Here is a 15,301-nt window from a genome sequence, read left to right as displayed (position 1 = left end):
TTTACTCTTTGTAATTGAACAAAAGGAGCTAAGACTGCATTTTCCTTTTATATTTGATTATTGTTCTTTTAATATTTTTCCTATGTTTATGTTATTCCTTTTGCTTTGTCCTTGAATTTTCCCACTCTGTGTCTTCATTATACTTGGAAGGAAGTAGTCACTTGTTGAACTTATTCACAGCAGGTAGACTGCCCAGTAGAAGAACAGTGTCACAGTTGTCTGCTAAATAGGTAGTGGGGGACTGGAAAGTAAAGCAAAATGGAGAGCTGACCCGGTGTGAGGTTGTTCCTCAGCACTTGGAAAACAAAGGCAGATATATTCTCTGAATTTAAGGCTAGCCATGTCCACATAGGAAATTCCTGGATAGCCAGGGATACCTAGAAAACCATTTCTGAAAAAAATAGTAAAGAAAAATGTGTGAGGAACTAATGAAATCAAAAGAGCCCAACTGTTTCAAATAAGGTCTTCAATCAAACCATATTAAGGGTTTTGAGAGACCAGTGGTTAAGAAAATTTCATCATCTTCAAGAAGATGGGGCTTCAATTTCCATCATTCATAGGGTATTTCAGAACCACCTATGACTTCATTTCCAAGCTATCCAGCCCCATTTTTTAGCTACTGTGGGCGTCAGGCATGCATGGGATGCACAGACATACATGCAGACAAGACATCAGTCAAAGAAAATAATAAAACAGTTCAAAGCCATCATACTCTGTAGAACTTCATACTTCAAAAGAATCTTCCCATGAATGGACCTGTTCTTCACAACAGCATTAACACTCATGAAAGGCAGGTGGATTTAACTCTAACATTATTTTTGCATAGATAAAGAACAGAAGAGTTCTGATAGTTAGACAACATCATACAATTTCACTTACAGTCGTATTTCTGGGTAGCAAGCAAGAACACTAATCCTGGGCCAGAGTGAAAGGACTTCATTATTCCCAATGATAATAACTGCTACCTGGAGCGTCTTTCCAAGCATGACTTTCTCAAACACCAGTTATCATAGAGAAATGCAGAGAGGTATATGACAGTCATTATTCATAGAGAACGTGCCTGTACAGACACCATAAAATGTGAGATCATAGTATCTTTTCAACTAACAATAAAGTTTTTGCCTTTTGGTCAAGAGGGAAATGTTTTCTCTCTCTGAAGAATAATCCCCAGGGAAAGAAAAAGCACTTGAATGACAGTTTGCCATATGTGTGGGCGATTTTCACTATTGACTTTTTTCCCATGTTTTATATATTATTATGGCATAAGAAAATATTATCTTCTAAGTTTAAATAGACAATTATGAAACTGATAACTCTGTATGTATTACATAGGAATATTGTTTCTGAAACATTATTTGGCACTAAATATATAGTTACTGCAAAGTGACTTCCAGACAGTTTTGTTCTCAGTGATCTCTGATGCTGTGATCAACTAAAGTGTTGGACTACTAGAAACAAACAATTTATAAATTTTACAAGCTTCTAGCAGTAAATAACTCATAGCATACTTGCTACTTTATATTTATTGTGATTAATCTCCTTCTTTACTTAATTTGAAGATAATTTCTAGGTGCAGGGTTTGCTCCTATTGGTATTACAGGCATCACCTAGGATCATGATACACAGCATTGAGTGTTTACAGTATATAGAAGGGACCACTGCACTCTTTTTATTGTTTTTTCTAGCTGAGACGAAATAGCCTGAGCTGTATCTCTAAAAGAAAATTAGTCTTTGCTGTAAAACAAATATCATGTGTATTCTGTCATATGTAGAGTTTAGGCAAAACAGATAAGGATACGTATCTAAAATGGGCCTATTAGGTATGTGGGAGTGGAAGGGGAAACCAGGGACCAGAAGGAAGATTATAAGAGGTAATAAAGGGGTAAATAAAGTCAAGGAATATTTCCACATGAATGAGATTTCCATAATATGCGGGCAAGTTTTATGTCACCTTGACACAAGCTATAGTCAACTAAAAGTAGGGAACCTTAATTGAGAAAATGTCTCCATTAAGTTCCGTCTATGTGTTATTTTCTTAATTAGTTATTGATGGGGGTAGGGGAAACAGTCAATTGTGGATTGTGTCATCCCTGGGCTGGTAGTTCTGAGTTCTACAAAAAAAAGCAGGCTGAGCAAGCCATCAGGAACAAGTCATTAACTAGCACTCCTCCATGGCCTCCCTACCAGGTCCTGCCTCTAGGTTCCAGCCCTGTTTGGTTCCTGCCCTGACTTCCTTCCATGATGGACTACAGTGTGGTAGTGTAAGCCAAAAAAAAAATCCTTTTCCCCAACTTACCTATAGTCAACGCGTTTCATCGTTGCAATAGTAACCCTCACTAGGACACATAAGCCCCTTTGCATTCGCAAGATAATATATGTTATTAGTAAAGGCGTTAAAAAGAAAAAGTTTTAACAACCACAATAGATTGAAAATGTGTCATGGCTGTAATTATATACCAACTACAAGTCACTTTAACACATGACATAAGAATGACTCACTTTTATTCTCTAAAATGGCATTTGTCAAACAATTTGAACTGAAATATTTTGAACAAGGTTATTTATTAATTTAATTTTTTGATTTTTTTTCAAGACAGGGTCTCACTACCTATCCCTGGCTGCCCTAGAACTCATGATGTAGACCAGATGGCCTCAAACTCACAGAGATCTACCTTCCTCTGCCTCCGGAGTGCTGGGATTAAAGGTGTGTACTAGTAGGTCTGGTTCATGAGCATGATCTAAAGTTTTATTGGAAAAGTAATATAATATGATGTGCCCATTTTCTTTTTATATATTCCTCTCTCATACACGACTTTGTGACCTCGGTTCCCCTCTCCCCACTGCTCCCGTTTCCCACATACTTCTGCTCTCCTCTGGATCCACTCCTCTTCTGTTCATTTCAGTAAAAGAGCAGGGCTTCCAGGAATACAAATGGAGCATGCATAGAAAACAACAAACACAACCCTGACATCAAGGCTGGTCGAGGCAACCTGGCAGGTCAAAAAGGAGCCAAAAGAAGATGAAGGAGTCAGACACACCCCCATTCCCACTGTTAGGAGTCCCACAAAAATGTGAAGCTAACAACCATAGCGTGTATGCAGGGGACCTCGAAATGGCCCATACAGGTTCTGTGATCGCCTCTTCAGTCTCTATGGGCGCCTATGAGCCTTACTTAGTTGATTTTGTGGGCCAGGTCATGCAGTAGCCTTGGCAGGACATTTTCAGGGTGGTCTGGATCCAGAAGCTGGATGGCCCAAAGACATAGGGTAGAGCCAAGTACTTTTTCTGTTTTCTTATTTATTGTCTATGATATTTGTTCCCTTAAGAGAATAATAATTGTACAAATGAGATATTGCCATCTGTTTGGAAACTTAGCTTGTTATTATCAAAGCTGTAAGAGTTTTCATGTGCCTTCTGGTCTGGGAATACCCAAGATGCAGATATTGGAAATCACAGCTATTACCTCATTTGAGAGAAGGTTGTTCATTTCACCTCACTTAAGAAAGTAAGGGGGAAAATATCAGTTCCAGAAAAAAAAAAGAAGTATTGATTACATACCTACACACAGAATAAGTAACTGCAGACATACATTATCAGGAAATGTTCTAAGGCAAACCGTGATTTTTATCTGACCTGCATGTAATATCGAAGCACTTATTCAATTAACCAGAAAACTGCCAGCTATGCTTCAAAACATAATGGTAGCAAGAGCAAAATTTACAAGCCCATGTAGTTCACAATGACTTAAGCAACTACTTACAGGTCAGGATGATAGTTATATGGAGTTCAAGAAAAACATTCAGTACAAAGGGTCACACATATAATCAAGGTCTTTGGTATAGAACTAGCATTCTGATTCTGTATAAATTAACCCTTGCATTTTCTCATTTGTTTTTAATAAAACAATAACAACAACTACAAAGTTCTATTTGTTAACATTTTCTAACTAGGGCTCGGTGTCCATCTCCCCTAGCATATTCTGTGTAAATAAATATTACTTCAGATCAGGTTATAAGGTTTTCAAACCAAATGCTTCTGTGAAGTTATTTCTTCATGTAAAATGTAAACAAGTACATGAAGTGATAGGAATCATCTATTTTCAGCTGCTCCTGCATAGAAAGAGTTGTTGTTCGGAAGATAATGGTTAGGAGCCTATGACACTGCTCTGACCTCTGTGACATTCATCAAAATGCTTCCCTTTCAAATTCAATTTCTTCTTCCAAAAAGAATCAGACTGCCTGTGGCTTTTTGAACATAGCAATTTCTCTGGCATGTGTAGTGATATCTAAAAAAAGAAAAAGCATAGTTATTATATTCATTAATATAGGAAGTATTTATGATTTATTATTTAATTTATGTATTTATTTTCAGGCAGGTTGACACTGTGTAGTCCTTAGTGGCATAGAACTCACTCTTTTGACCATACTGGCTCTGCTGAGAATGAAAGTAAGTATGCCATTCTTCCTTCATCTTAAATGTAATTTTGTTATATTTTAAAGTAAAGGGAAAGTTAACTTTGTTAAGATATCAGGACATATTAAAGTAACAGGTATCTATGGGATTTAAGAAAGGGAATGTGAGACATTGTCAAGCAGGCCTTTAATCCCAGCACTCAGGAAGCAGAAGCAGTTGGATTTCTATGCATTTGAAGCCAGTCTGGCCTAAACATACTGAGCTCTATGTCATCCAGGGCTACTGTAAGACCTTGTATAGAAAAAAAATGAAAACCTCTGCCTTGATTAACATGCTTTGATTAATATGATTTCAAGGCAGACCACTTGCATTTTTTGTCACCAGTTGGAGTTTCCTCCCTGGGGAAGATTAACTCTCTTTCTATCGGAAGTTGTTTGTTTCATGTTGTTCTTTTCTAGGGCCATTATACCTCGAGACTCGGCAAGTTTATTTATATTTTTATCACATATATATGCAATAATAATAATAATAATAATAATAATTTTAAAAAGAGGTCAGAAGTTTGAGAATTATGTGGTATGTGTAGGAGGAGTTGGGAAGAATAGAGGGGTAAATTATATTATTTAATTTAATAACATCTTTAAAAATTACTGAAAAAGCTAAAAAAATAAAGGAAAAATGGGAATGGTATGTTCATATTTGTATTATATAAACAGCATAAAGGAGACTGAATTAAGAAGCTAGATTGGAAATATTTGCCCTTTTAATAATTACTTTGTAAAGTGAATCAAGTACTTCTTTCTTATATTATTCCTATCTTTAATTATCTATTGGCTTAGTTTAGGCCAAGTATCATTTCCCTAGTCAGTATTAGTTTCAATGTAGTCCCATGATAAATTTAGGGTAGCCAAGTAAAAGAGGTTACATTCTGGAATTTTTCCTCCTTCAGAAGTATTTTCCCATTTTGTTCGTCAGGAAAGTCTGGTTATCTTGTGTGGCAAGAGAAGGGAAAAAGAAATTGGAAAACATACTTCAAACTTTCAGTTCAGCATTCTCACTCCATATTAGCTCCTTTTCTCTTGCTGTAGTAAAACACCATGACCGTGTAAACATATAGAAGAAAAAGTCTATTGAAGGTTATGCTTCCAGAAGGATAAGAGTCTATGGTCATAGATGGAGGCGTGGGCTAGAGCAGTTAGCTGAGGTCTCACCTCTCCATGCTATCAAGAATCAGACAGAGTGAACCGGGACTGGCATGAGGTTTCTAAACCTCAAAGATGGCTTCTAGTGATGTACCTCCTCCAGAAAACCACAACTCCTAAACCTACCCAAAGAGCCTCACCAAATGAAGACCAAATTATTCAAATGCTTGATACCACAGCAGACTTCTCATTCACATCACCACACACTCTAAGCAGAGATGAGGGAGTCAATGAAGGAAGAGTAGGGCACCAAAACTCAAGGTGTTTGTATAAGTTATATGTAAATCAACTGACATGAAAGCCAATCAAACATGAAAGAAATGTGTTCTGTATGGCTAGATAAAGTTGCTCTTAGAAGCCACTGTTTACTAAGCCCAGTAACAGCTATGAGATACTAATTCGTAAGATGTGCCTGCTATTCATTAAGGATGACCCAGAGTGCCTGTCTTTTTGTTGTCTCCCAGAATTAAATTACAAAACCTAGTGTTAAATAAACTACATACCTTTTTGCAAAGTATAGAGAAATGCAGCTGAAAACCCCTTTCCTGCCGGCTAGCCTTAGCAGTGCCAAAGGTGCTATGAAGCCCAGCTCCTATAGCTAAAATCACATTAGTATTCTTACCTAGGTGTGAATCCTATGAACTACAATGCCAGCCTTCCAGGAAGGATATGCATCCTGGTGCAATAAGAGTATTAATGGTATGATTGGAAGGGTAGGTAATTACTGCTCTTTTCATGGATTTGAGACTTACCACATAGGGAGAAATTCATTCCAGGTATTGTAAAACCTAAAAACAACCAACTACAGCAAGCAAAACAACCCCCCAAAAACGTGCTTGTAGATACCTTAGGCTCAAGGAAAGAAGTTATTAGTTCTTCAGGTAAACTGACATGACATCAAATAGCCATTTAAATATTGATGTTTATACCAACCTACAAAAGACAAGCTGACTCTTTCTCCTAGAGGCTTCTCTCTGCAGTTAAAGAGGTGGTGACCTCAGAGACTCAGAGCTACTGAGAGCACTGAGAATAAAGTATGCCTGTCTGCTCAACCATGAACAGGACAATTGTATCCCAATCTCTAGAGCTCATGAAGCATCACAGAAGAAGGTTCAGAAATGTAGGCAAAAAAGCTATGAAGTGTTACATACAGGTTATGGTACAATCATTTCAATGCCACCCTCAGAGCAGCTTCAGTTCCCTTAATGAAATCTACATCTAGCAAAGCCGGACAACAGTGAAGACATGAATGGGATAAGGGTTCATATCCTCCCTGATGAATTTTGGTTTTAGAAGGATTCATGGACAGAGGAAATCATTGTTTTCTGGTCTATACTCACTGGTAAGATCACCAAGCTCCAAACCCAGGAACACACAAAATGTCCTGGTTAAAGTCAGTGGACCACAAAGCAAAAGCAAACAATATGAACAAGGGGATGTGATTTACAGGGAGGGATGGTGCTGACAGGGAATGAGCAGAGCAATATTAATTAGTAATTAAAATGTAAATAGATGAAGCAAATCCAAAGAATAGACTAACTACTATCTAAATGATGAAGATACAGGTCACCAAAATAGCTTCATGTCTTACCAAAAAAAAAAAATTACATAAAACAATGGCATGCTGCTGTAGTTAGAACATTCTGAGCCCCTAGCAACCCTCATGTTGCAATTTTATTGAGCAAGTTAGGGTAGGGCTAAAGAGACTCAATACTCAGGAACTGCAAATTCTAAGACGGTGAAATTTCTATCAAAAGATAAATTATTAACAAGTTTCTGATCTTGGTGACTCTCCTCCACCCTTCCTTTGCCTGTTCACCTCATGCTCTTGAACTCACAGCACCTTGTTAGGGTGCTGCTGCCTGCCATGTTATGACTGAGAATGAGACCCTCAACCAAATGTATGTCCCTTATCTTAAACCCCTCTGTCTGCAGAACTGTGATCTAAAAGCCTCTTTCAATGATAAAATATACAGTCTCATGCATTCTATTGTAGTAAGTAAATGGATTGCAGCATCTAGATGTGGCAATATTTAGCTGGCTTGTGAAAATATGTGTCGATGAAAAGGAAATAGTGAGTACCGACTAGTAAGTTGTTATTTGTTAATCAGTGTATCTAGTGCATTATTTACTGAGGCAACTAACATTAGAGCCATGAGAAGTTGTTGAAGGCAAGAGAAGAAAGAGATTAGTGGGGGTGGGGGACACACGGGAGAAAGATTAATTTCATAGAAGAGACGTCTATCAGTCTGAATTCAGTTCAGGAAACAGATAATAACTTCAACCTTCACCCAAGTGTTGAGATTAGAGGCCAGTGTCACCACATTCAGCTAAATGTAGAGTCTCATTTGCTCAAAGTTTTACATTTAATTTTCTGTAATATATACTTAACCATAGCTGGCCTTGGGGTACATGCCTTGGGCCAAAAGAATACCTCCAATCAGAAGATTCATTTGTCTCCCAGATAGTTGAGTAATGAACAAGTCAGATCTGAAATTTGAATTTCTTGATTTTGAATACAGAAAGTTTATGTAATAGACAACTGAATTCCACCTCCTGAGACACTGATAATGAAATTTTGTCTACTTATATTAAGGATATTGACTCATTTTTAATAAAACAGCATGTATCTAAATGCAAAAAAAATGTGCCTGCTACACACAACTGTCATTATTCATGAGGTAGAAGTCCTAACCTAACATTTTGTGAGGACAGAAGTAACTGTCAGTCATTATACAGAAACCGTCTCATACACAGGAACATGTGATTATATCTCTTTGAGAACTGTACAAATAACTTTATTCACATTATTTAAAACAATGAATGACAAGAATCATTGTGGGTCAGATCAAAACAGAGAGGGTGGTTCTAACAGTAAGCAAACATCCAATAAGGAAAGACACTGATTCTTAAGGGCTTTTTGGGTTAACAGGAAGTTCCTTCTGGGAGTCCCATCAGAGCGGGAGTACAGACTTTTTCTGTAGTCCCATCTCTGTATAATTTCTATCAAGGGGAAGCTGGGTCTGAGGAAAAACTCCTATGGTTTATAGTGATTATAGAAGTTTCAGGCCGTATAGGTTTTTTTTGGGTTTTTTTTTGTTTTTTTTTTTAAATTAACTCTTCCACTATTTGCTAATTACATTCTACATGCCAGTCCTACCACTGTGAAATAAGCCATGATTACCTCATGTTTCTGACCATTCTGAACAATAGTAAGAAGTCTGATACCTTACTGGGTAGCTTAAGGCAGGGTTTGTGTGTTAATCTGGAGCACAAGCACTGCAAGTGGATGCTGTGTCACCTTCTACTTTTAGTGTCTTTATTTTGCCATCCACCAAAGGCTTGAGATCAATGGTGACTATTGCTATAATCAACATGCATAAGCTCACAACCACTTCCATTACATTAAAGCCGGGGTTCTCAACCTTCTTAACGTACCCCTTTAATAAATACACTTCCTCATATTGTGGTGACCCTCAACCACAAAATTATATCCTTGGTATGAATCCTAATATACATATCTCATATACAGGATGTGTACTATGTGACAACTGTGGAGTGGTGATGCACAGGTTGAGAAACACTGTGTTAAAGGGAATCATGAACACTTAGGTTCGAAAATAATTATTTAAAGCATCTTGGGTTTGAAACTGAAGAAAACTGCTTAAATGCATGGTGAATTCACTTTTGATAATGAGTGGGGACAAAAGAGTAAACTCAGCCAACACAGAGAGAAAGGAATATAAAAGAAACAGAAAACGATAAAATTCAGCACAAAAAGTTCTATGGTTATAGTTCTTAGGTCATAAATATGTATACCCTTTTCAGGGAAACAATCTACTTTATGAAGCCAATGGGCCCGTCTCTCCCTTAAAATGCTATTAGAGAGCAGTTTTCATTAAGGATAACCAAAGTAAAACATCATTCATAGTGGGAAATGATGACATGTGGTAAGATAATATTGTTATTAAAGTAGAAAGCTAAACAGCAATGAAGATTGCAAAATGATGGTCTCTGGACCTTTTCCCAGATAATAGAAAAGTAATAAAATACAAAGGTTGCCATGGTGTTTTAGCAAGTTCACAATCATTATTGGTTTTTATTTGGGTTTGTGAAGTATGTGTGACTGCATGTCTGTGTGTGTATATATACCCATACATATACATAAATGTACATACATGGCAGTGCTAGTGCCAGTGCCACCCGGCCCTGCTGAAAGGGGTGCACTTGCCACTACAGGGCTCATACTGCTCGCCACAGCAACCTCCCGGAGACCCAGAAGTCCTCTAAAACCCTGAGTAAATAAGTGGTTTGTGCCTGTTCCAAGGACAGAGCCGAAATCTGCAGTGGTCCCATCAGGAGGCTGTACTGATTCTGTATTCTGACACCTGGAGAAGATGCCATCACATTTGCGGCCATGTCTGTATCTAATCTATAATGAAAGTTCCTGGACAATCATTACCATCTTTTAATGTGAAGTACACAAGGCATCAAAAGGTTTTATACCCAGCATTCTGCCACAAAACCACATCATATTCATGACAGGTTGAAGACAAAGTCCCAATCCATGGATATCACTGCTCCAGCATTCACTCCTCTGGGTGGTGCAGGAAAGCAAGCACTGCAAGCCAGCAGGGCCCTGCACCCAAAACTCACATTATCAAAGAGGAGCAGAACAATTCAGCCAACACCCAGAAGCCATCCTCCCAGGACGACTTGAGATGAAGAGATTCTACACCATTGACACTGGCCAAAAGATGACCCTAGGCAAGCAAGATGGGAGAAGGGTATCTTTTCAGAAGCCTAAGGAACGATGGAGTATACTGTTGAATCAAGGGATTCTTTGAACAGCATAGCCTTGAAATTTGATAAAACACCCAACGAACTTGTTCAGTTAAATAAGTTATTCTCCCAAGCAGTCCTGACTGGGCAGTTTTTATATGTCCCTGACCCTGACTGAGTACGTTTCCATCGTTGAGAGTCGGCTGTCTCTGAGCCCAGTCAGTCCTCTGTTGCAAACATCACCTGAGGCTGAATTTGATAAAACCACTACTCCTGATGTTGTACATCCAAAAGAAGCACTTCCCTCATCTACTGTTAACAGTATTCGGCCTGCAAAAGTTATGTCTTCAACCTCTGAGGAAGAAGAAGCATTTACTGAGAAATTTCTCAAAATTAATTGCCAATATATCACTCATGGCAAGGACACTGTCAGTGATGTGCTGCTCATGACGCTAAACAATAAAATGTTTGGACAACATAAAATGGACCTCTTGGTTCAAGATAATGACTGTGAGGAGTATGGCATCATGTGCCCAATAGAAGAGGTGATGTCAGCTGCCATGTGCAAAGACACTTTTGGATAGCAAAATACAGGGATCCTTACCAATAGAAATTGATCAGTTGTCGGGAAGGGATATCTGCCATTCCAAGATGACCAGAATCGGTGCTGAGGAAGTCGACTTGAGAACTCCAGACCCAGGTAATGATAGTGCCAGCTTTGATCCCAGGAACACAGAAAAGTCTCTCTGGAAGGATGACTTCACCGAGTCAGAACTCTCTCCTATCCAGGAGGAGCTCCTCTCCTCAGAACTGCAACAAAATAAGTCATCAGAGTCTGTGCAAACTGTCAGTCAGATCAAAGTAGAAACACTGACTGCCAAGTCACAGTCTGCTATCATTTCTGACCACATTATCTCCAATCCTGGACATTCTTCAGAACAAGGGGCTTTGTCTCATGAAACTGCTTCAAGTAGTCTTGAACTAGCTGCGAAAGAAAGAGCTAAGGCTACAGAAAAAGTGGAAGAAGTCTCAGGCCCTAAAGAACAAAGTATGGACATGAAAGGTCATGATCAGGATTCTTTATGTCTCAAAAATTCTCTACAAGAAGGAGGAGGAGACGGAAGTGTAGCTTCTGGAGAAACAATGGGACTGAAAGAAAAGCAGACTGTGGGGAAGGATGAACAAGGGCAAGAGCCAAAAGGGGACTCAGAGTCCGGAGCAGAGGAGCTGCACAAAGTCTGGAAAACTCATACTATGCAGCAAGCTAAGCAGCAAAGTGACAATATACAGCAGGTGTCACAGAAGGAACGTAAGCATAAAAGCACCCCTGCAGATGGACATGTAGACGGTTCTTCGCTTTTAAAGGATAAGAGAAGGCATCGGTTACACAAATTCCTATGTCTCCTCGTTGGAAAACCAATGAGGAAAATGCTTGTATCTCAAGCCAGTGCTATGGTGCAAAAATCTGCATAGAGGGATAAGATGCATCAATACCGGTTTGCAATTTCCCAAGAAAGAAGAGAGGACTTGTATGCCTTCTTCCTTCGGTGGAGCCCAGAGATACATACAGAAGACAGTGGTGAATATTCCAGAGAACCTGAATTTATAATAGTCAAAAGGACAGACAAGGCAGGGCATTGGTGGCACACGCCTTTAATCCCAGTACTTGGGAGGCAGAGGAAGGTGGATCTCTGTGATTTTGAGACTAGCCTGGTCTACAGAGTGAGTTTTAGGACAGTCTCCAAAGTCACAGAGAAACCCTGTCTCAAAAAACAAAAACAAACAAACAAAAAAAGATGGACAAGTCGGAAACAAATGAATATCCCACTGGTGACACCTCAGCCAGGGAATGGGAGATCACTACAAGGAAAGACATCAACTCAAAGTAGGTTGCCAGCGAAAGATTTCTGACCAAATCTAAGTGACCCCACTGGACTCTTACTGCCTGATCAGATTGAAAAGCTTACTAAGCATCTTCCCACTAAGAACCATTGGCTACCCATGGATGTTTGTGTATGGAATGGGGAAGCATGGTACAGGTTTGAAGACCCTTTATAGATCAATGACAGGCTTAGACACACCAGTGCTGATAGTGATTAAAGATAGAGGTGGACAGGTACTTGGTGCAGTAGCATCCGAGCCATTTAAAGTAAGTGATGGCTTTTACAGTACTGGAGATCCCTTGGTTTTATAATTCTGTCCAGAATTTGATGTCTTTAAGTGGAGGAGACATCATATATTTTTTTTAATCAAAAGAGATATGGACTCATTAGCATTTGGCAGTGGAGGCCTTTGGTCATCTCAGATACCAGATGGGTGCATTTTCGTCTCCACTGAGGAGGAGTCTGTCAATGTCATTCTCTGGCTGAATAGCTGCAGACGTATCCCAGTCATTCTCATACCTGTGGTTCAGGTCCTGTTTCATCATAGTAGAGGGATGTCTCTGGTGGCGAAGGACACTGGCATGTCCCCTCCTCCCTTTTCTAAGTGCCAGAATGGAAAGTACTAGATTGCATCATGTGCTCGGCTTTATGTTTTCCTTGACCTTAAAACATGATCCTACCAGTTATAGGAGCATACAGTTGGTGCACAAACTGTCCCATATCCTTAAGGGCTTGTTCTCAGGGAAACCTCTGTAGCCCTCAATAGAGATGCTGTTTGGTCACATTTTATAGTGTAGGTATATTACACACTGCTGAGTTCTGCGGGATTCCTTTCCTCCCCCTGGATGGTCCTGGACAGAGTATGCTCCCATGAGACTTCCAGAAACTTAACCTGGGGCCGGGTTAATTCCCAGCTCTCAGAGAAATGTTCAGGTTCCCACCTGACAAAGAGAAATGTAGAGGAGGATGTGAACAGGACTTCATATGCTAGCAGCCACTGCAGTCAGCTGCCTGAGGTTGAGGCTGACAGCAGGTGGTCTGCGGGGGCAGGAGTAGTTCCCCAAAAGATCTGTTCATTCCTCTGAGGTTTGGCTTTGATGGCAATGACAGCCCTTCAGACATTCACAGAGGTGTTAAAATTCTTTTCTTCTTCCTGTCTCCTTTGGACATTCCTACCCTTAAAAAAGGTCTGCATGCTATCAATCTTTTGATTATAAAAAAAATTTAAGGTTCAAGTTCTCAAAAAAATGTACATACACACATACATACATACATGTTTGCATCCAGATCTACACGCCCGTGTAAGCACAGGCATGTAGAGGACAGAAGTTAATGTTAGATATATTCTGCTATTACTCTACACCTTACTTTTGAGATTGGGTCAACTAGACTGGCTAGTCAATGAGCTCTAGGGGTCCACTTACCCCTGTCTCAGCATAGCATTGGATGCTCATCTCTTACAGACTTAGTGACTGAGACATCACTCTTGTTCAATGTATTTTTAAAGAGTATTTATCATGCTGATGAAAACACACACACACACACACACACACACACACACACACACACACATATGCACATAGACACATACACACAGACTTCTAACACATTTTGTATTTCTGGTATGCATATTCCCTTTGAGAAGGATGAGAACTGAACTGAAATCATCTTTCTGTGTTGATATGTATGGTGGAGCACTCAGCTAATAACCCATTCATCATGAAGTAAGGGAAAAGGGATTTTTAACAAGATTTCTAAGCACATTTCCTGGAGAAGAAAATAGTATGGTCATCAAGTAGCATATCCCTCTGAGATGTTTGTGAACATATTTTTGCATGTGAATTCATATTTTAGTTTTCTACTGTAAATTTCACATAAGACTTTTTTTTAACAAAAGTCAGGTTTCCAAGAATTGCCTCAACTCGGGATAAATTGGTGATGAAAAATATTGCAATTGCATATAAATCCTAACAAAGAACTTGGCAAAATTCAATGTCTATAATGGAGTTAATAGCTCACTATAAACACTTAATTTTCAGGAGAGTGAATTCGTCCCCTTGGGTCTTTAATTAAACAATTAAAGAAATCATATCCTTTTCCTGAATATAATATATGATACAGCAGTGTTTAAAATTAATGGGGGAAATATTGTGGCGATTCAGCAGTAAAAGAAAACAGTCAATGCCTCTCTGAAAAGCTGCTTTACATTGATCTGTTTTAAATTAGCCTTTTCCTGAAGTACTACAGTTTATATAACTCACCTAAGAAAAGCACATGTCTGCCATAAGCATCCACAGGTTAATTGAGCTATTGTTATATTTCTTTCGGCTAGTTTGGATTTGAATTTGTCATGAGTGATGTATTATTTTTCTCACTCTAGGGTAATGGGTATGCTTGGCAGTAATCAAAATGACTGATGACCCACAGTATGAAGATTTTCCTAACACAGAGGGTTCACACAGAAACAGAACTGAGAGCAGAACTCTGGAGGTGGATATAAAGAAGCCTTCAGCTGAAAATACACATTATACAATGCCAGTTTTGTGGGTTAACTCTAAACAGACACCAAAATCAGGTTTCTAGTATTTTCTGGGTTAGTGTTCATTTTCTGCCAAGAAATGGAATTCATTCTGAAGTGTACCCCAGAAATTAATCTTCTCCTCTGTAGTAAATTATATGTATGAAGTAGGCAAAGGAAACTGATGCAATTGGTTGTACCTTGAAGTAAAAAATTTCCCCAATGTGAATGCTTTTATATTTCATTTAACAGGGAGCAGACCTTTAGATTCACATTAAGTAGGCTGCCCTCAACATTACACATCCCTTTTCTCCTCTCCATTCTCTGTCAACAGTCATCATTTCCCTCATCTCACTGTCCCAGTACAATACAGGTTGGATCTCCAGGCTAGCCATCTTCAAAATAGTCTCTGTGGTGATCTAATCCTCTTGTTTAGAGGGCTCACAAAATGAAATCAATAGTCTATTTCTTTTTTGTCATGGACATACAGCCCTACTGTCACT

General features: G+C 38.9%; 1 pseudogene; it reads left to right on the top strand.

Annotated features, from left to right (window-relative positions):
• Nucleotides 1–3,112: 3,112 nt before the first annotated feature.
• On the top strand, nucleotides 3,113–12,906 carry LOC100752518 (annotated as a pseudogene).
• Nucleotides 12,907–15,301: the final 2,395 nt, after the last annotated feature.

Source organism: Cricetulus griseus, chromosome 2, assembly GCF_003668045.3.
Source record: "Cricetulus griseus strain 17A/GY chromosome 2, alternate assembly CriGri-PICRH-1.0, whole genome shotgun sequence".
Lineage (NCBI taxonomy): Eukaryota > Metazoa > Chordata > Mammalia > Rodentia > Cricetidae > Cricetulus > Cricetulus griseus.
The sequence above is the reverse complement of the archived record's forward strand: the minus strand, read 5'-3'. Positions and strand labels throughout refer to the sequence as shown.